Consider the following 21,740-nt stretch of genomic DNA (forward strand, 5'->3'; position numbering starts at 1 on the left):
ACCGTCGTGTTTAAAGAACGAATATTCCAGACTGGTTAAATCACCTTTATTCCTCGTGAAGTGGACGAGTTCTTCTAAAAACATTCATCGTATCGATGATGCCAAAAGGAAGCCTTAACTATGTATTCTGTATTGGTTACCGCGAACCGGTTCTTAGAGAGCGATTTCCTCTGGATGTCTTACGTCTTCATCATAAAAATTTAGAACGTTTTGAGAAACAAGTTCCTCGTAACCCGTTCAAGCGGAACGTGGGAAACCATCGAAATATTTTTTTCGTTAATTTCGAGATACGTCGTGGTCGATTGTAACGTAGAAACGCTTTGAATATCTATTCGTAACATATAGGCTGTCAGGACAGTGAATGGTTACGCAACACATCCAGCCGAGTACCCAAATCTAATTTCAACGAGTCAAAGCTAACGAAGAGTTGTTTTCGCGTGGAAGTGTATTTATAACGGCAGACTCATTTTGAACCCGGTCGTGTTAACTCTTTCTTTCTCGAATCATCTCTCCCTTTGATGATCCGACCAGCCGTTTTAGAACGTAACTATTCGTACTATACGCGAAACGATTCAGACGACGGATTCCCAGAATCTTCGAAGCTCGTGTGATCTTCCGCGACAGAGGAAAACAATCAACACGCTAGATACTTTACCCCTTTACGTTGCATTGACAAACAGTGTATTTATGAAGTGTAGAACCATGTCACCGAGCCAGACGGATGGCGATATTATCTCCAAGTATGCTGATAAGCATACATTCAGCACAGGAATAAATAACTACTAGCGCTCTGGAAAAATTATTGCAACCTAAACTGCCTTATCTATCTCGATTTCGATTGGTCGCCGTGGATAATCAGAGTATACCACTGTTTACGAGTTTGTTGAAACGGGTAAAGAGCTTCCTCCATCCTGCCTTGATTTGTATTTTCTGACAAACCGTCTTATCGTTCTCTCACTTTCTAGACTAAATTCGATAGCTCCCTCGTTCGGATAACAGTGGTGTACTTTTACCAAGTGTAATCGTTTTCGTCCTTTGAAACTTTCTACTCGTGCGGATCGTTCCGAGCGTTTACTTAGAGAAGAGACAGGTTGTAAAATTCCTTTTTCGACTTGGTGGAGGTGGCAGTATCGCATCGTTGCATTCAATCGAAGAAACATAATTCTCCTCGCGATACCCACGCAGTTCACTTTAAATTCCTCTCAGCCAGTGTGGTCTTATCAGTTCGGCGACACCGTCTGTCTGCCGTTGAAAGAGATTGAAGAAGTCTTCGGAAGACAGTGGACGATACGCGTTCCAGTTTTCCTTCTTTTCGAGTTAAATTATCGCAACGCTCGCCATTTTTCTTTCAAAAAGTTTGCATCGCTCGTCGCGAGTGTCTCATCTCGCCCAACGATAGTTGAGTTAAATTTTAACATCGACGCTGCATGCGTGTGACAATAGAAACGTGCGTGGAGAAAAGTGATCGAATAGAGAGCGACTTGAGAGAACAGTTGCGCGAAGAAAACATTCGTTTGGTCGAAAAATTCAGAGACATTTTCGCAAAACTGGATCTTTCTGGGTTTCTTATGTTCCACGTTCTGGTATTCACAAGCTCGATCGTGCAAGAGTTACAAATGTGCTTCTTCATTGGATGGCGCGAGGGCGGCATAAAAATTCCTAATTTGTGAGCCAAAGGAGCTGAGAAGGTTAGTTCTTTTCAATTCTAATTCTCTAACCACCGTCTTATCACGAAGTATCGACGAATATATTCACTATGTATACATATATACACTAACGTGTATAGAATGATGATTCCTCGTTAGAATAATCAAGACGCAGAATCCATCGGCAGAAAAATAATTCCGCGTCGGCGAGATTCATGAAAAGAGACTCTCCTTACTCTACCTTTTGCATCAGTTTCTTATCTGAAACCACTATTGTTTGCACGATATTGTTGTACCGAAGATAAGTGTCCCATGCGCTCATTATACAACCGCGCGTTTATTTACCTACGTCGTCTCTACAGATTTCACAATCGTCGCGAAATATTTAGCAATCGTATGCAATTTCGCACTTGTGACTCTCCCCAGCTACAATAAAATCAAAAACAATCTCTTACAACCTTATGAATAAACAAGATTTTTATTCTTTATCACGTTCATTATGTATGACGTGGATTCCGCTAAGCACGTATTTTTATGTTTACGACCGGTACTTACGTGAAAAATCACGAAGTTATGGAAAAGAGATGTCGAAAACTGAGATATAAAGTTTTCAAATCTACAGCCAAGTATTGTATGAAATCTATTCGTTAGCGTGTAGCAGAGTAGGAACTGAATAAAAACCGGATTTTTAATGAACTATGAACAGTCTTTAACTATACGATACTACGGCAGAGAATTAAATCGTTCATTAATCTGCATGTATGTATTCGCAACGATTATCGAAACATTGGAGGGAAACAGCGATGAAAGCGACAAAGTCGAAGATGGAAGAGCGTCGAAGGACAGCTCGTTTCCATCCATCCCGTTTGTGTGAAGTGGAGGGACACGATCGCGTCAGGAGTTGCACGCGATAGAAAGAGACTGTAGGAAGATGACATAATCCCACTCGCGCAATTTGCGAAACAGATTTACGCGTGGGACGGACTCCAGCGCGCGGGCATTTATGATAATGTGTAGCGCGGTTTACTGGTCGCGACTCTCGACGCTGGTTGCGCTGAGCCGCGTCTCGTCGCATGTATACGACGCGTGCACGTATAAATTCGCGTTGACTATTCGCTCGCGCGCGTTCGATACATTCTATCGCCGGTGTGTGTGTGTGTGTGTGTGTGTGTGTGTGTGTGTGTGTGTGTGTGTGTATGCTGTTGGTATAGTACGTGTGTATAGATGATAGAAGCGTCGGGACGACACGGACTGTGGTATGAGACATGTGTGGAGATACGTACGTGGTTGTTCGCTCGCGAATCCTATTTAACGTTGTCCCTGATGCCCTGGCTGACGCACACGGCTACGTAGTCATATGAGCACACGCACGTGCACGCTGCACGATGCACGATGCTCCGTGTATCCCCGCTGGCGGGGAAAGAGGGTGACCGGGATAATCGTGCAAGACGATTGGTAGCTTCCTGTCGGTCACGTGACCGGCCTGCATCGCGGAACGACAGTGCATGGGGCTGCAGAGGATGACATTCGTTGCACTCACCCAGTGCCGTTAAGTAGCTGGATAGGATGCAGCCGCGGATTAATGGTTACGGATACATCTTGGATGCAATGATTTGTTGGCTTTTATCGCGACGAATCGCCAGAAACGGCACGGGACGAGTGTTAGGCTTCTTCATCGTGGCTACCCGACGGGATTAATGATATCTGCTTGTTGGAAGTACCGTGTTATTTACGCTATAAATTCGTCCGGGCCACTCGAACCGCGTATTAAATTATTGCGGATACATTTTAAGAGAGTAATTTAGAACGACGACGTTCTCTTCCGTGCCAATTTTCAGACGAACGCACGACGATGGTCTGGTTACCATCCTCCGCGATCCATCGTCATCCGGCTGGTCGATTTATCAGTATTTTTACTGACTTTCCGTGAAACGGAATCGCGTTAATTTCGTTATATTTTCGCCACCGCGATCGATTACGGATTCTGAAGCGGAGCTGCGACCGCGTTATAGACATCAATTTCCCGACCCCTGTCACGTATCGTTCACGAACGTTTCGTGTGATGCTCGTCAACGTCGATTGCTCCCAGCTTCGTACACGGAAACTCGATTCAACCAGGTGCATTCATATCTTGTCCTCTTAGCTGCTAGAACATTAACCAATCCACAGATTTCAGTCGTTCTAAAAGTTTCACGCATAAACATAATCACATTTCGAACGTGGAAATAAAATGTTGAATATGGATGAATTTATAGTATATACGATCTGCATATTCTTTTTTATTTAATATCAAATTACGTTTATTGATAAAACGTTTATTGTTCTTCGGAAACGATAACGATTTCGTGTCTCGGCATCGTTCGATCTTCAGCTGCTTAAAATAATTCGACTAGCATAATCGAGATATCGTATCGTAACGGTATCACGCGGCAAAAAAAAAAGGTAGAGATTAGCTGCGCCGTTGATGCCCCGCAATATCGTGCCATCTATTTTGTAATAGAAACAACGGAAGAGCCTAATTCCGCGAGGTTGCTCTCGTCCTCCTCGCCATTAGATGTGTAGATACATGTCGGCGCGCATGATGCCATTCCTATCTACCTATACTTACTTACCTAGCTACCTACCTACCTAATTATACCGAGTGGTCCACTCGAAGCGATAAGCGATTTACATACCGAACGACGCGATGGATTTACCGCTCGCCTGTGTACCACGTATACGCGACTCTCTGTTGAACCAAAAGACTTTGCTCCATTTTGCTCCTATTCTGGGAAGTCTGACAAAGAATTCGAGCTCGTTCCGATACTACTATACACCGCCGCTGTTTCTATTCGGTTTTCTTGGAGCGTCGAGGTCGTTACGTTGTCGTGGAAAATAATTAACGAAGTGAGTGGTATATTCTTGAACGACGGTATTGTGCATTTGACATACAATTTAAGAGTTCTATTTTTTCCCCTAATAGCGAATTGATGAGAAATATAATAACCGGGCGATCGATGGGTTATAAATAATAGAAATATAGGTTATAGTATTATTTATATTTGGCTTAATTGCAACCTTGAAATCGGTCTAACGTCATAAATATTGCGAATCTGTTATGAAATGGCAACGTGAATATGCAAAGACAATTTCTCGACCAGTATAAATCTTTAAGCGGTACACGACAACTTCGCTTAATAATTGATAAGTAAATAATTCATTCGAGGTGGTGAACACGACCGTGCCAAACGATGAGACAGATTTACTGTTCGTCCCTCTACCAGACGCATTTGCTCTTTGCTCCATTCCTAGCGACTTTGGTATATTTCGCCTCGCGGTCACGGAAGTTTCAAGTATAGTTAGCCAAGTGTACTAAGCATCGGTATGTATGTAGCTGGCTCTCATCGGTTCATTTATTTTACGCGATCGGGCCACTTAATATCGCGACCGAGTCACGGCAAAATACTAATTTTACCACCACTCCGCGGTAGAAGAAGTGCAGGTATACGTGCGGTATAAATTTTGGGAAAATCTAAATTTTTCATCGTCGCGATTCAGTTCGAGAATATTTCGTGGAAATAACTCATAAGCAACGCGATTTAATAGCATACACACGCGCCGAGAAACTTGTTTAACGCGCGACACGTTTCGTTTTCAACGATTCGATGTGCAATTCCGTTTCGATACTCGTCGCTGGCTGGAAATCTTGCTGGCCGATTTAATCTCGCGAGATTAGAATATCGGCTAGTGAACCAATGACAACAAGATTCTATTTCAAACGATGGTTATTCTTAGATTCGCGTAAATTTAATTGCGACAGCGGTAGCGACGTATATCTCCAAACATGTATCGCGCTTGAAATATGACTTGGAAGTATAGTGCAACGGCAATTATTTAATTCGGTTAATTATTGCTCTTAGAGCAAGACGTTTCCAAAGATATATCGCTGAAATATCGTTGTCTATAATTGCGCAAACCCGAAACTCGCACGTTGGTAACGTTATTTAGAAAAGTGCGAAATAATATTGTTTAATTGGTTGCATATTTCACGGAAAGCGAGAAAGAAACGGAAGTATACGTTGAAAAAAAAAGTCATGAAGTTTTATCATTCTTCCGTATGGGTTTCTGTTTCTTTTTCTCTTCCTCTATCTTTATAGAAGAAAAAGGGCGAAAAAGAAGAAAAGAAATGGTAGAGTTAGTAAAGTTAATATTTTTAAAGGAATAATGAATTCAGTAACCCCAGACTGGGAGCACCGCACGTCCCAGCTTTAAATCTTTTCTGTAAATAGATTATGGCGCAAGATAATGAAAAATTTGCCAGCACCGCGCGCCTAAGTTCAACGCTCGTTCCTTTGAACTTTCTTTTTCGGGTCCGCCTGCTTTCTTTTTCAAGATTTCACGCCCTGCAGATTTATGTCTCTCATAGTCACCTCTATTTTCCTGTCATTATTCATACAATAATCGCCGTATCGTTAACCTATCGCGTAACTCATCGTATTCTATAAATTGTTCGAAGCATTCGAAACACTTAATATATGTACATACGTATATATATCTGATTACTAGCAGTCGAACACACCTTGTACGGTATATTTTCCTTTCTCGCGTACTCGAAGAGAATCTCCTCGCAGAAATGAAACATTGAACAACACGAAATGCAATATTATCGTGCGACTTGTTCTCTGTATACAAGTCGAGATAAGATAACGCATACTCGCGGAGAATCACATGATTAGAGTAATCGAGGCATACTTGTCTTCAATCGCCGGTTAGTTAGCAAAGAGAAAATTGAAATATGAATCATCGAGTACATAATCGTGCTCTAAATAACTCAACCAACCGTCTTGCGTGTATACGGGAGGAACGAAACAACTCTGCGGCTCGTGCTCGTTTCTTTCTAGTTCCCTCTCCGCGTTCCACGTCTTTTCCTTTCATCCACTATCTGCTGCATGCTCGTTATATTACATTTTTCTTGCTCACGCTCCACGCCCATGATTCTGTTTCGTACGGTGAAACGGCGAGTAACTGCAAAACAGAGATACAATACTCGCGCGATCGTCCTTGCGTCGTCGTTACGCGTGTCTCATTAAACCATGCCGTACGAGGAAACTAATTAGTTGAGATAAGCTAGGCTTTAATTCGCGGGGAAACACTGTAAATACCTCGATGCATCTGGACGCAGAACTATGAATAAATTTAGGCGTGTACGGCGTTAGGAGAGAGCGGTGCGTTACACAGGCAGTACACGGCTGGTGGTTCGTTCTCGTTGATAAATTCATGTTTGCCCGTGTTTGAATGTACCATTGATGAGAGGTAGAAATGGTCAACGTTGGCCAAGAAGTTGCTGCTGGCTCGAGTCTCTCGCGGACATCAGTATTAATAGTTATGAATCTAGAATAGAACGGACCACAGAGCTGTTATGTAGATACGCGAGCTGTAAGAGCTTGGTCATCGGCGTGCACGTTTTATGGTCGGCCGATACGCGCCGATCGAAAGAGTTTATTCTCGCCACAGATCGACGACAGAATAGTAGCCATCGATGAATATCGCGCAACGAGACGCAAGAAAGAGGAAAACGAGTGGGATTGCTCGGCAATGGGGAGACCGACGAAGAAAATCTTCCCGGAAGTTCGCGTATGAGTCGCCCCAAAGTTTACGCGGGACGTGTTGGGAATACCATTAGGGTTAATGATCTTAACGAGGCTGAATGCGAGGAACAGAGACATTACGATGCATCGGGAGTAAACTGATTCCGTTGAGGCTTGCATTTATGCCCCCTTAGTGCAATTAGTAGGATGCAAAAGTTCATGTACCGAATCGAGGGATCGCGTTTCTGCATAGAAAGGACGCTTGTACGGTTTATCGAGCGATAAAGTTGAACGTGACACGTATCCTCCCAGGTTCTTTCGATGAGTGTATAAACCGTGATAATCTGATCGAAGCAGCATTCGTGTGGAGGTTGTTGGGTGCGACTGTTCTTGCAAAATTAATCGATTTCCAGCTAGCTTAAGGGATGAACATTCCTTGGCCGATCGTGCCTGTTTTTTAGTGTTAGTCGATCCGTCTGTGTTCAACTGACTATTTATAGATCAGTCTCCTTAGCGGCTACGAGTCGGCGAGAACATTGGGCAGCCTTCTTCCTCCGACCACCTTAGGCCGCTGCTTTGGTTCTCCAACTTCTCTCCGTCTTTTCTTCTTTGCGTCATTGAAATGCGTGCTCCGGTAATGGAAACGTTCTCCTATCTCTCTAAATGGCTGCTACCACTATAGCGTAGCGCAATTTAATCGAGAGAGCCCAGTCAGTTGCACGGTTAGGATAAAAAAGCGTCCAGAGCAACGATAATACCTATACGTTATCATTTTTCTTTTCTCTCGAGTATGGTGTCCGGCTGGAGAACCACTGACTTTTCGAGCGACGCGCGCAAATACGATTATCACAATGGCAGAGGCTTGTCTGGCTGACGGAGTCATTAGTACAGTCATTATATTACACGTAACGAATTACACAAGAAGGTATCTCGTATCTATACGACGCAGAGGTATCCGATTATTCGAATGTCGCGAGCGTGACGGTTCGATCTGAATCGAATGTACATGGTTCGAAAAGGGCGCGTACAGCGATAGGAAGAGAGAGAGAGAGAGAAAGAATAGAGAGTAGTATGTCGTTAGTATTGTTGTTCGTTGATCGAGCCGTTCACGGAGCATACAGGTTCGAACCTTTGACGCGGTATGTCACATCGTTATAAAAAAGTAATAATAAAGAGCACCAAGTATAACGACGGCTAGGATTTTGTACAGGATCGTCGAACCGCGAATATGTGAAGTGGTTCCGGGATACGGGTGACTTAGGGGTTTCGAATCAGCCCAGGGTGCTAGGCAGCAAGGGGGGGGGGAGAGGTGAAGAGAGAGAAAGAGAGAAAGAGAGAGATAGAGTGGAATGACGACATGGGTATCGGTGGAGTACGCGCGCGCTTACTAGGCGACCGATTGTAATTATTTTTCCCCGATGACTTTGCCCTCAATGATTGTGCCTCTGCACACGGTGAATTGATACTGAGAATCCCCTCATCAGCCGCTTCTCTATACGGTTAAAACGATGCGGCAAAGTTAAACGCTACCGGACCGTGTCAGGGAAAGAGTGTTCTTCGCGTGTCGTGCACAAGCAATGATTGGTCTGCCTGGACAGGAACAGGGCTAGAAATCATTGGCATCGGGTGCATTCATTCGAGCACCGGCGGTAGTCGGGGGAAAAAAGAATTTAGGCACGACAAGTAGATGGGTAGGAAGGAACGTATAGACACAGCTATGTATAGGTACGTACCAGAGAGCCAGTGTCGCCAGAGAGGATACTCGAGCGTGATTATTTTTTACTCCTTATGAAATACCATTTCCGCGCGACCGCCGCAAGATGGTAACGGAGCTTACATCCTCGCGCCACAAGCTCGTTACATACTTGCTTCTTTTCAGATAATAGCGGTGCAATTGGATTCCCATTTTCTTTGGTCGCTTCTTTGCGTGATCGCGTGAAAATATCCTCCGTCGCCTGGGCGAAAGATTATAACGATCGTATTATTCGTCCGTATCGATAATGCACGATGGAGTCACTTGCGCTTTCCATTATTTCGCCCGTTACGAGCGCACGAGATATCTTGTCCATTGGGATATTGTCGAACGATAATTAAAGCGAAAGTTGAATACGATAACGCTAGGATATTCGTAGTATAGGCTGTTTCAGCGACTAGTTTCATTCCTGTTTCTCGCAATTTTTTTTTTGTAAATTATACGACGATTCTTATCAGATGCTTAAATTACGTGGAGATTCGCTAAAATGCCGACCAGTAGCCTATCACTTACGATGACGTTATGTAAGCAGAATTCTAAGAGGCAGAGAACGTTCTTGTGTAGCCATATTCAGCTTATCTCGGTTGTTCCGTTATTTACCTGATTACGGGCCAATTAACTCGCAATCGAGAAAGAGGTTGAGGGAAATCGATGATCGAACCTGCCTCCTGTATTCGCGTATAGAATTCTATAGCGACACGATACAGCATAGTGATACCGAAGCGCGACTAGCATTCATTCGCCAACTATTTCGTTGGATAATCTGTTTGGAGCGCGGGACGAGAGTGAACGGTCTCGCGATCGAGATTTTAAACGGAGAGTTGTTTGACCCGTTCGAATCGGCACGAGGAATTTCTCCTTACCTTGTATTTTATCTTAACGCCGGTGAAAGTATAGAAACATTGTTATCCACGTATTTGGTATATAAACATCGAATTTCCTCGTTTTATCAATCGGAAAATAGTTTGGCCCGAAGAAAGTTGTCGGTGAAAGTTAAAATATTGGGAAACGATTTAAATCGAGTTTTTATTGACCTGTTTTATAGTTAAACATTTTTATATCGATCGTTTAAAGTATCACGATTCCGCTGATCTCGGATAGTCGATGAATTATTTAACGTTTGATCGTTTGCTTGATCGTTCCGTAATTGCAGTCTGTCAAGATTCTTTGTAGCTTGCCAACGTTCGTTGAAAAAGTAATGAGAGTAATCAATTCCTCGGTTTCCCGATTAGTGTATAAAACACACACACGCACGTGTATGTCGTGACGGAAAATAAGACGGTTACGTGGTCTACGGGACACAGCGTGGCTGGCGTCACAGGTGTTAAATATTAAGTCGAGTCACAGAGAATGGACGTTTCAGAAGTCGTGCCAGACATTGCCACGCTTTCATTTAGTTTATGATATTTAAATGAAGCTACGTCTGTCTCTGTGCCATAATGCGATATAACAACCGGTAGCACCGTGACATTACACACGAATGAATTATTCGATCATACATCACAACCCTTTCGTGAATTATTCAACCGTATCTCTCCAAGATGTATCGCGTATCAGGACAATTGCTTGTACACGAATTTAATCGTCTCAAAGAAAGCCTGGGGATTAATAACGAAAGTGTAGATTTCACGATACTTTGATAGCAACAGAGGAGAGAAAATAACTTCTTCTTTTTTATACATCCGACCATAAATGAGGCTCCTGCGTGGTACGCTCGAGGGTTGGAATATGATTAGTATGTCGTTATAGAAGCATCGGCTTGGATACTTAAATTAAGTTTATTGGGCAATTTTCACGGCGTTACGTCCTCCTTGGCGCGACCCTCGTAAAAGATAAAGTCAGCCCGTTGTATCGAGACCGCTCGAGGTGACTTTGCGATTCTAACATTTTCTCCCCAGACTGTTTCCTATTAAAAACTCTGAAAGTTAATGAACGCGATTACGATGTTCGAGAAGTAGCAGATGTATATACGTTCCGGAAAAAATTGCCAGGGTTTGCGCCACAGGAAGACAATAAACAATGGGAGTAAACGTTTCATTCTCGTTTTACAGAGTTTTACGAGAGCTCGAAGTTCCAAGTTCTTTCCCTTCTCGCCAACGTTCCTTGTGATATCCCTCTGATATTTGCTAAACAATTAAAATCCTACCTCTAGAGAATAGCTTCTTCTTGGTTTTCGTAAGATTAAGAAGTATCCAAGAATTCGGCCATGCGAACAATATCGTTTTGGTCGTTGATTCAATGGACCACGTCATATGAAATGTATTCCCTTGGTTTTCACAAGATGAAATCGAGGCTGGTCCGGCTCGATTATTTCCAATGAGCGATCGCACTTTCGTAATTAGTCGGTGGAAGAGCGATTCGCCACTTCTTAATCCCGCATCGATTGGCGAAAGTTACCCCTAACTACTGGTTGGTAGAATTTTTCTTCCTCTCGGCGCTCTGGTCTGCCCAGAAATCCGGAAAATCGTGAAAAATGCTTTAAATTCGTGGCGATTTGATTGATCGTGTTAATAAGAAAGTTTCCTTCCTTTCTTCGGCGTCCTTCATTCATTGGCGGGAGGGGAGGGGAAAATGCGAAAAAAGCTCCTTATCGATCGCTCGATACACCATTGATTCAACGTGATTGATGACAGGCTTGGTTTTCGTTTAGCTGTAAATGCGTACGATTTATTTAGCATCTTCATTGTGTTATAAAAAATTCACAGGTATACGAAAGTAGTTAGAGATGCACATAATATGCAATTATATAGACTATTCGTTACAATATTTTGATTAAATGAAACGAGTCTCTATTTGGGTTCCATTTCTTTAGTTATATTTACAAAAGAGTGAAACTGTATAAAGATCTGCAGCCTAGTTATTTGTACGGTACAGATTTGAATGTGGAGGATGTGAAATAAAAATGATAAAATTAAGAAAAAATGTTTCATTAATGATTCATATTAAATACATATATACAGAGTATTACGATATAGAGACAAATCCGTATTGTATAAAAATGATTTGTTTGCACGCAGAATTATAAGAAATGAAAATCCGAAACGAAAATGTTTTCCCCGGAAACAGGAGTAAAATTGCGGTTCGGTTGTAAAGCGGCGCGTTATAAAGCAGTCGGAAATTGCCAATTAATAATATATTAAACAAGCAATTTGTGTTTTAGTTGAGTAAAAGAAGTCTCGGAAGTTCGGTCCCGTGCATTAATTATTGCCACGATAAGTCGCCGGTTTCTCTTCCTTCTTCCTTAGTTTGTCCTTCCCTTTCTTCCAGATTTACGATAAAAAGCATCGAGTAATCCTTCTCGAGGAAATTTCTTACGCCTGATCGAGCCTCGATAAATATCGAATGGAACGACGGAAGAACGAGATATTTATAGCTATTTTTCCATCGGCCCAGCTACCCTGATGGATTTGAGAAAAGACCAAAAGAGGACAATAAGAATTATTAATTCCTTTTGTGTCCGATTGAATTCAGAGGAAACCGTTCGAATCATCTTACAATCTGCTGTCTGCTTAATAGTTGCAGCTAATTGGCAGCGTTGCCCTGCCTGCTAAATTGCAGACAATGCATACTTTGTAATGTTATGCTACTATTATACCGATATTCTCTTCCGCCTCGTTCATTTTCTTGTATTGCTCTTTAAGGCTGCGGGGATTTGTTATTATCAAGTAATTCGTTTCCAGCTCTTCCTTTATTCTTCGTTACAGCATTTCGTTGTTTTCCCCAACCGGAGAGAACCATTGTTGGAAAGCTCGATAAAGAATACCGAGAAGAGAGTGTCGAGAATTTTGAGATTTCGGTTTCCCCTAAGTGACGGTCAAGCAACACTCGATTCTCGACGCAGCTTTTAGTAACTGTATCAATTCTCGGTCGTTTCACTAAATCGCGCCCCTCGATCGCCTTCGACCGAAGTCGTTGGAAAATTTAGGGTTGGTAGCACGAGTAGGTGGGGTCGGTTAAGAGTGGACCCTTTTACCGGGGGCAAACACAAAATGCATTATTTATTGCCCGTAGCGACTGGCAATTCATCGAATTCCCGCTAAAAGTGAAAGAGTTGAGGTCGAGGGTTGTCGGTGGCGTAACGCAAGGTGCGTTCGTCGGGAACGAACGTCAGGGGTGGAGTTAAGTGGCACCTTTCCCCCTCTCCTCTTGCGCATTCTCACGTATGTACACGCGTTTTTTCGCTCCCTGACAGAACAACCCTCGATCGCTTTCTCGTCAATTTTTCGCCCAGTTAATGGCTCATAGCACGTACGTATTCATACTCAGAGTCAAACATCTAGATCTTAGACTATCACGATCAGCCTCTCGTTTTATTCGTTGAATATCCTCGAGAAGCTAGCAGTTTAATTCAAACTTTCTCTTTGTATCCGGGGAACAAATGGTTCGTAAGTTTTCGAGGCACTAATTGCTGGAGGTAAGGAAGCAAGACGAAGCTCGATGGAGCTGTAAAGTGTGCCGTAAGGGAACGCTCGAAGGGAATCGGAATAAACATTCGATCCTGCCTAGATCTTTCCTTTCTGGTATCTTCGATGTCTCTCCTTCTGCTTGTCCCTCTGCGTCCCCCGTTCCCCCGTGATTTATGTTAATGTTTTTGTCTGGAACTCTAAATACAAGGAAAGGCGATTCGATTCCTGCCGCGTCAAGTTCGCAGCCCCTTCCGTTTTCTTATGCTGATGCCGATTAACTTAACTGCTTTAAGACGGCAATAAAGGTCGTCGACGCGATTTAACCGGTTTCCTTTTACCATAGAATCGATGCCGTAACGCCCTCGAACGTGAAACCAAAGCTTCAGCCTGCATATTGACGATAATGGGAAAAGTTGTTGGGCTCTTCGATATCTGACTTCTGGTGGGAGTGTCGATCAATCAGTCTACCCGCGATCCCACCGTGATCTTATTTTACACTCTCTTTTTATTTCAAATATAATTTTTTCAAATTCTTATTCAAATAATTCTAAGCTCGAGGGAAGAAACACGTAGAAAAATATGAGAAAACGATCGAACGAGGTTCTTAATAATGGCAACGTCTTCTTCAAGCTTCCCAGCGTTCTATACTTTTCGAGCACCCCCTATTTTCACCCTTACTCTCTTCAACCGCTGCCAATTCTCGACGAAACAAATTGGAAATAATCGATCCTGGCTAAGGCATTAATAATGCTCGATCGACCGTACGATCCTTTAAGTTGGCAAAGTCTGTTTATTGTTTTCCAGGATTGCGATAGGCCCGTTACCAACGAGAAACCACTTGGTATTGGGCAAGTTCGCATTAAACTGACCGAGACCCAATCCCCTGCACTCTGCAGGTACACAGTTTCTGTGGCGCCGGGCTGGTTTCGGAATCTGAGAGAGTTTTCGAGGTCCGGATTACCTTATCTACGGACTCTCACTCGCTCGCTCGCGCCAATTCCTAAACGAAATCCCGCCAGTCCATATACCGGGCCGTTTACGCGACGATTTACCCCTTAAACCATCCTCCGGTGGTTGTGCCTAAGTCCGGTGGGTAGTAATGCGATATACGAACTATCTTATCCGCGTGTCTACCCCTCGTTGTCACGGTCTACGTCGTAGTCTCTTCATCAAAATAAAATGACCCGTCACGTATTATAATCCAGTGTGTTTTACAAGAACTCAGCGGTTGATCCTAATGATCAAGCGAGAGTAATGTTTATTCGGGTAAATAGCGTGGGACTGTCTTTGACAGAAATAATCGCCTGACACGTGACTACTGTACCATCAAAATTGAATTCGATGTTCGATGTTCGTATAAACGAGGTTTTTATAAAACCGAGTATCTATGGGTATTTCCAGGCGATTCCTTTATGAATTTCTAAACTTTCATGTATACTAGTAGTAGCGTTTTGAAGTGTACAAGATTTCTTTATCAGAGTTCAAACATATCCACGGTTTTCTCAAGTCAAAGGTATTGACACTTGTATACTATCTTTGTACTGAATCTTTCAAATATTATTTATATTTAATTATTTTATTTTGTCATTATATATAATTATATCGCTATATCTTTATAATTATTTTATCGCAGGAAAAAATCAAACGTAGGAATTGATAAGGCAACTGCAACCGTTTCCCAGTTAATAAATGCTCGTTTATACACCGCCGTATCTCAATCGAGCGTTTTCTCGCGCGCGTGTAGCCCATCCGGTTTTGAAGCACCGATTTATGATTCATGAAAATAAGAAACACATATTTCGGCAAAAAAACGTGGGCGATCGAGCAAACACAACAGAGCAACATTGCCTTTTGTTTAAAAAGTTCCCTCTTATCCCATCTAGTTTTTATTTTCTACTTTTCAAAAGGATAAAGAAGGACGACCGCGATGTATTTTTTTTCTTTTCCTTTTTTGGTCCAGTTCGAAGTGACGGAAAAAGGGATTCCCCTGCACCTGATGCAATTAACTCGCTATTAACGAAGCAGACGTTGAACAGAGGCCCGCCGTTACGAAAGTATAGCTTGCTGTACGTGATTAAAACGGGAATTCGTTATGGGCACACCGAGCACGTCGATAAGATTAATTGATAAATGGCTAAATCGATCGGCTCCGTTGTAGTTTCACTTCGGCTTGGGCTTATCGGGGGAAAGATAAATATCTCGCAGTGCCGTGGTAATGATAATCGAGTTAATTCGAATATGCGTTAAACCTCCAAGATGATCTGTGGCAAATTATCATTACAACGACCATATATCTTGGTTTAGATTATTCGTGCGATTTTTATGCCGTATTTAATAATCTCTTGAAAACTATCTGGCGTTACCAATTCGAGCAACGATTAAGAAAGGAACTTGGTCAATCTGAATCTTTTAATCACGGCCGATTTAAAGTCTTTGTCTCATTTAAAAAGAATCTTTTCGGCAAATACCAGGGTAATTATCTTCGAATATCTTGAAATATTATCTATTTATATCGCTTGAAAGCTGTAAAGACATTAAATGATTAAGTGCGAAGCTAGTTCAACTTTATCAGAAAGTACGATACATTGTATATAGGAATTTTTATTGTACGAAATCTCTGTATGAACTTGTAAGGCATTTATCATCGTAGATTCGTAATCGTAGTCGATGGTTCTCAGAGACGTGTCGCAATCGTTCCGCGAAGTGCAACACAAATAAATAAACTGAATGTATGTATAAGACCATTTCTTACCGCTTGTGATGCATCATGTTAATCGAGACAGGAGAGAAAAAAGAGGACAGAAAACAAAAAAGATGATTGAAGTAGAACAGAGAGAAGGGAAACTCGAGTCTGCGTAGTATCATCGCGGGACATGTGTTTGAATAGCCGTGTTGCTCCGATGTTTTCGCTCGAAGAATTGCACTTCACGAGGATTAATCAATCGAATCCACTGATTCCACGGAAATACAAACTTTCGTTTCTATATTTAAGACATTCTTTAAAAACGGTCTATCGGTCGTAACTCGCGATAAGTCGTGTTGCAACGTGTCAACGAGTTACATTCGGATGGAAATTCATATTGGTAAGCGCGTAATAGTCGGCCATAAACATAAACGAATGGCTGTTATCGGCTGATCGTAAAACGCGTCTAAGAAATTGAGCACTCGACATGAAAACGTCGAAACTCATTGACGAGAATGATACTGCGAGTCCGCGTTGACCTGTCAGGTTTTCTGACACGAGGGAATAGAAACAGCGAAGCGGCAGTAGACAGTCACCAAGTATACTGTCACACGCTTGGTAACCGTAGAAAATGTTATCCACGCACGAAAGATCGAAGTCGATGGTACGTACGGCTACACGTGGGCGGTGGTTAAGGTTCGATTTCCAACGTCATCTTTTCTTCGGATTCTTTTCGATTGGTTCTGCTTCTGTCGTGTTGAACGCGACGATCGCGATGACTCAACGATAATAAACCGTTAAACACGTTGTCATCTGTTTGTCTATAATTCTCTATCGCAGTCCTTGTACACGTCGAATAAACAATATATTCCGTCTCATTTATGATATATAACCATGTTGCAAGAACTTTACGATGATCTAATCGCGAAACAACTTAACGACGTTTCAAAGTCCCGGTAATATTTCAAGAATTGAGGAAAAGATCGGAGAATGTTCAGAGAGATTAAAGCCAGGAGAACGAACCGAAAGAAAATCTAATTAAACGCGTGCTTCGGTGAAATCGCCTGAACGCCGATTTAATAAGCACGTGCCGTGTAATTTCAATTAGCCCGTGATATCCGTGAAAACGAAGTCGCGACGATCGTCCCCGGCGTGTTCTTGCCTCGGCGGCTATTAATATCACGAGCCTCCTTGTATTAGGTATAGAAACGATAAATAACGGATAAAACCGCATCATTAAGACGATAATGGCGCGCGCTGCTTCTTCGATACGTGAGTCGTCTGCGTGTAATTTTTGTACTCGCTAATCGCATACATGTATTCACGCGACTGTCCGATAACAACAGACACAAACTACTTCTATTATCTACAGGATGTTTCTTTGACTGGGTGCTGCTACCTACTTTAAAGGGTGTATTCGATAATAATTTCCGTTTCATGTGCTCCATTGAACCGCCTGCGATCATCTAAGAGAATTATCTACAGATCTACAGCTAAGAAATTTATAGTTGATCAAGAGTCTCCTACAGGTTTGAATTTTGATGCTCAGTATCTGTTTGGAACACTCGGCGTGATGTTAGGAAGATACAAAAGTGACTGGAATTTATGTATAACGTCAAATCGATCGGTCTATGGACATAAGTGGTTACAGCAATTTGTAGAACCTTACGTATTAAAATAGCATATCTGACGTACTTTGCTAAAAGGGAGCCTCGAAGAACTCCGTAACTTTTTTGGTAAATTCGTTGTTCCTTTGTCGTTACGATATTCCATTTAAACCTAATGAAAATATCGTTAAGAGCGGCGAGTTTTATTTTCCTATTAAAAATATCTGTTTATCATATAAATTCCATTGTACTGTAGTCCCTACGTTTCGTTCGATATTCCATGGAACAATGGAACAAGTTTAATCTATCCGAGCTAACACGCAACATTCTTTTCTTAACAAGGCGAAGCAATAGTTTAATTTCGCAATGAAACTGCCTTGACTCAAAATCTAGCGCTCGACCCATTCAATTTTTCAACAATCCAAAATACAACCACTCTTCTCGAGTTTCAAGATCTCGCAACCTGTAGCTCGGCTTGTCGAGAGGAAGCGTGGCGACATCGAAAATGACAGGGAAGCTCGTGAGAGGTTCGGTAGCCCGTCGACGCGTCACGAACGATCACGAAGCCGAATCGAAAGAGCGACTCGTAGCGGTCGTTCGTACTCGGTTATAGCCGGTCAGTGTAAACTCGGCTTTATTCGGCGTAGCCGTGCTCGACTCGCTCGCTCGTCGGCCCTCGACTCGACCTAACACAGAAAAGGATAAACGACGCGATAGGTGACGCACGGGTTAGAGCGGAACGGCGGGAGGACAGTGGCGGGAAGACGGCGGCAGCGGCGGCGGGTGGTGGGTGGTGGTTCGGCGGCGGCTGCTAGGTGGTGGCGGGAACAGAGGGGGGATACAAAACGCGTAAACAGAGAGTCAACATGTAAACAGGCCACTCGCGAGACAAACAACGTGGGGGCCGCGGGCTGTTCACCGAACGAGGCAGCCAGGCTCTCGCCTGTTCGTACGTTCGTTCGCTCGTGCGTTCTCTTTGGTTGGCATTCGTGTGTGCTTCGTTTCCGTCCGTCGGTCCGTCTGTTCTACTCCGGTCCCGCGTGTTAGCTCTCCGGCGTGTGTCGGATTTATCGAATCTCGTGGCGGCGTCCGTCGACGTGGGTACCGGCGTGTTCCAGCCGAGTCAAGTGAAGCATCGATCGCGGTTGCATCGCGTTTCAGTTGTACGGATAACGCGCGGCCGATAACGGCTGAAAACGCGACGATCGATCGAGAAACTAATTTGTTTCCATTCTCCGGCCGTGTGATTCAAGGTTGGAATGATGTTTTTGGAGAACCGTCTGCTCTGCCGATCTGTCGTTCAGTGCACGTGATTTTCCCTCCACCTGGATTTGACGTGCGACGTGTGATCGCGATGCGATCGTGATACTGATTTGCAAGAATGTGATTCGTGCCACCGATAAAAAACAAGCATTTTATTGTTAATACCGTTGTATACCATTAGATGTGCGACGGTATAAAGTGAAACGTTTGTTGCGCTATATACTAATAATATTCATTAAGGATCGATTAATTGTGGAAACGAAGTTTTGCGGAGACTATAAAGGTTTGGTACGCTTTGTTTACTCGTGTCGCGCTCATCCTTCTTCGTAGTTCAGTGGACTGTTAGTGTCGTGTTGATAGTTTTTGTTCTTCGTCCCGAGGATCAAACGAGGTTTCGCTCCCGCGTTTGCCTCGATAAGCGGAATGTTAGGTAGTTTCCTCGCGATGATGCAAGGTTCTGCCGCGTACCGTGTTACCGGAAAATCGATTAATGTTCGTTCGTGCACGTGAAAATCGAGGCATCGTCGAAACTCGATATAGCAGGGTAGGGAGAGAGAGAGAGAGAGAGAAAGAGAGAGAGAGAGACAACATTCCTCCGTGGATCGTCAACAGGTGTACACCTTAATGATACACCGATGAGACGATGGAGATTGCTGTTAACATCCGTGTACACTGAAGAGGAGGTGCTCTGGGGTCTCGCGTGAATCATTAGTTTCTTGCAGCGGTTCGCTACCACGTGAGTAAGCAATCGTTATCGTGCGTTTTATTGAGATTTATGCGACGCGTTGCCGTGTGTAAATGTCTAATTGTTGCACGAGAACGACCATACGCGCCACTCGCTAGCTTTAGGAAAATAACTGTTTACCGTTGACTGGGTTTAAAGAAATGCTATGCGGAAATAGCACGACTATCGTAATGGTTTTTTAATGGACGTGAACATCAACCGCATATAGGTTACATACACACCTATTTCGCCTGTAAGATTGCCTTGGTTCTCCTTATTTAATGTCGATTCGACGTTATTCAACGAGTCCTTGTTCCTATTCGTTCGCGTTTCGTCTCGTCGGCACGTTAAACCTGGAGTGCCGCTACACGTGGAACGCGTGCGCGACCACGTGTACACGCTGCACACGATATCGAATGATAATATCGATCGATCTCCGAGACGTTGACAGTCTAATTCCAAGTTGTTGCGATATGAACAAGTTAATGCCGTTTTCACGAGTTTTTAGACGTTCGTCCGTGTCCTAAACAATTCGATTTAATAGCGTTTCTCTAATTGTTGGGTTTCTATGTTGCCACGGAATAATTAGAGGATCGCGTCGCCGACCGAATCGAAGCAAAGTTCAAGGATGAATCGTGACGTTACGACATTGTGTACAATACCTAAGTTTATCGTGTGTTTCACTTGTTTAGCATACCTTGAATAACTTGCACAGCGATGAAGTCACTCGCGTGACCGACCTGCCAATTATTTCGCGCAAAAAGTTACTCGTTACGAGTTAAAATATCGATTTTGTCTCGCCCATTTAATTCATCATCGCCGGCCGTTTTTGTCCGAGGACGTTCCATGAAAATATACTTAATTGGTTCGTTCGTCGGTTCGGTCTCGTTGATCGAATCCGAGCGATTTAATGGCTCCTGTCAAAGAATAATTCGACGAAATTCAAGTCGTCGTTGTCATTGAAGGTTGATCTTCCAACAACTATGTATACTTCCTTTCACTTCGCGAATACGTCACGGTGAAGTCATATTTCGCTTCGAACCCAAGTTCATTATAATGGTATCGGAAAAGAAAGCGGAATCATCGTTGTATGATTCGAAACGGTCGCTATCGCGTCTAGGTGATCTTGTAATTACACCGAACAATGTGTGTCTTCATTACAAATGTTATTTCTAGCAAAAGAATGCCCATGAAACGGCAGAGATAATCGCCTCTGCTAACCGGAAGTTAAATTTCTCGAAGCGAGTTTCCATTAAGCGTGTCGGGTTGTAATGGTTTTACAGCTACAGATAAGAAGTAAATCTTGGTTCGGTAAGTTCTACCATGGTTTCTTGACACGTATGTTCGTGGAATAACGTTGCCGAGTTTCGAGAAGGTGGAAAACATCGAGGTAACGATCGCTACTAAATCGTCGTTTATTTATCGATACTTTGAATCGGCAATCTTTTTTCCTCGGCACTCGATAAAGCTTTCCTTTACGATTCTGTTCATTCATGTTCTCCTCTCGTATTCGAGGCAGGTTACACTTTTCCACTCGAATATGGACGTGGCGTCTACCGCCAGTCAGTCGAGTCTTTAGACCTCCGTGTGGAATAAGAAACATTAAAAAGTGTTTGAGGGCAAAAGCGAGTAAACAGTTGGTTATTTATAGCCACGCTGTGCGCTGACTTGCAAGGTGGACCGAATAACGGGGAAAACCGTGAGGTTTCATCGTACGTACGGCACGGTCGTTATTTTCTCGGATGAAAAAAGAAGCCTTTCTATGTTTCTTCCTTTCGCGATTAACGATGCGCATCACATTGAAAAATAAAAAAAGTTATTTAATATTGAAATGATTAATACCATTCACAGATAATTTCTTTTTCTGCCATTTGAACCGTGTGTATCGTTACACGTTTCTTAGAAGATTAATTCCTCTTCTTTTTTTCGTTGTCTGGAAATTTATAGAACTCAGACTCAGGCCGACGAGAAACGCGGGTTTCTATCGCATTTGCGGTTATAATGTATAAATAGCGGCCCCAAGAAAGGACGAACGCTCGTACGTAGAAAGAGACGCACTCGGGCTAGGCTGTCGCGTTGATTGCTTTATAA

At 43.0% G+C, this 21,740-nt stretch overlaps 1 protein-coding gene across 13 annotated transcripts in view; it reads left to right on the forward strand.

Annotated features, from left to right (window-relative positions):
• LOC100651096 (forkhead box protein P1) overlaps positions 1-21,740 on the forward strand; it is a 216,643-nt gene that overhangs the window by 7,546 nt on the left and 187,357 nt on the right. Inside the window, exon 1 of one of the 13 annotated variants that reach the window (XM_012315304.3) lies at positions 19,217-19,661. The exons of the other annotated variants lie outside the window; for them this stretch is intronic. The gene's annotated coding sequence lies outside the window, so the exon portion shown is untranslated. Of the gene's footprint in view, positions 1-19,216; positions 19,662-21,740 lie in introns of those variants that run through there. 13 annotated transcript variants of the gene reach the window in all.

The sequence above is a fragment of the Bombus terrestris genome, chromosome 13 (assembly GCF_910591885.1).
Source record: "Bombus terrestris chromosome 13, iyBomTerr1.2, whole genome shotgun sequence".
Lineage (NCBI taxonomy): Eukaryota > Metazoa > Arthropoda > Insecta > Hymenoptera > Apidae > Bombus > Bombus terrestris.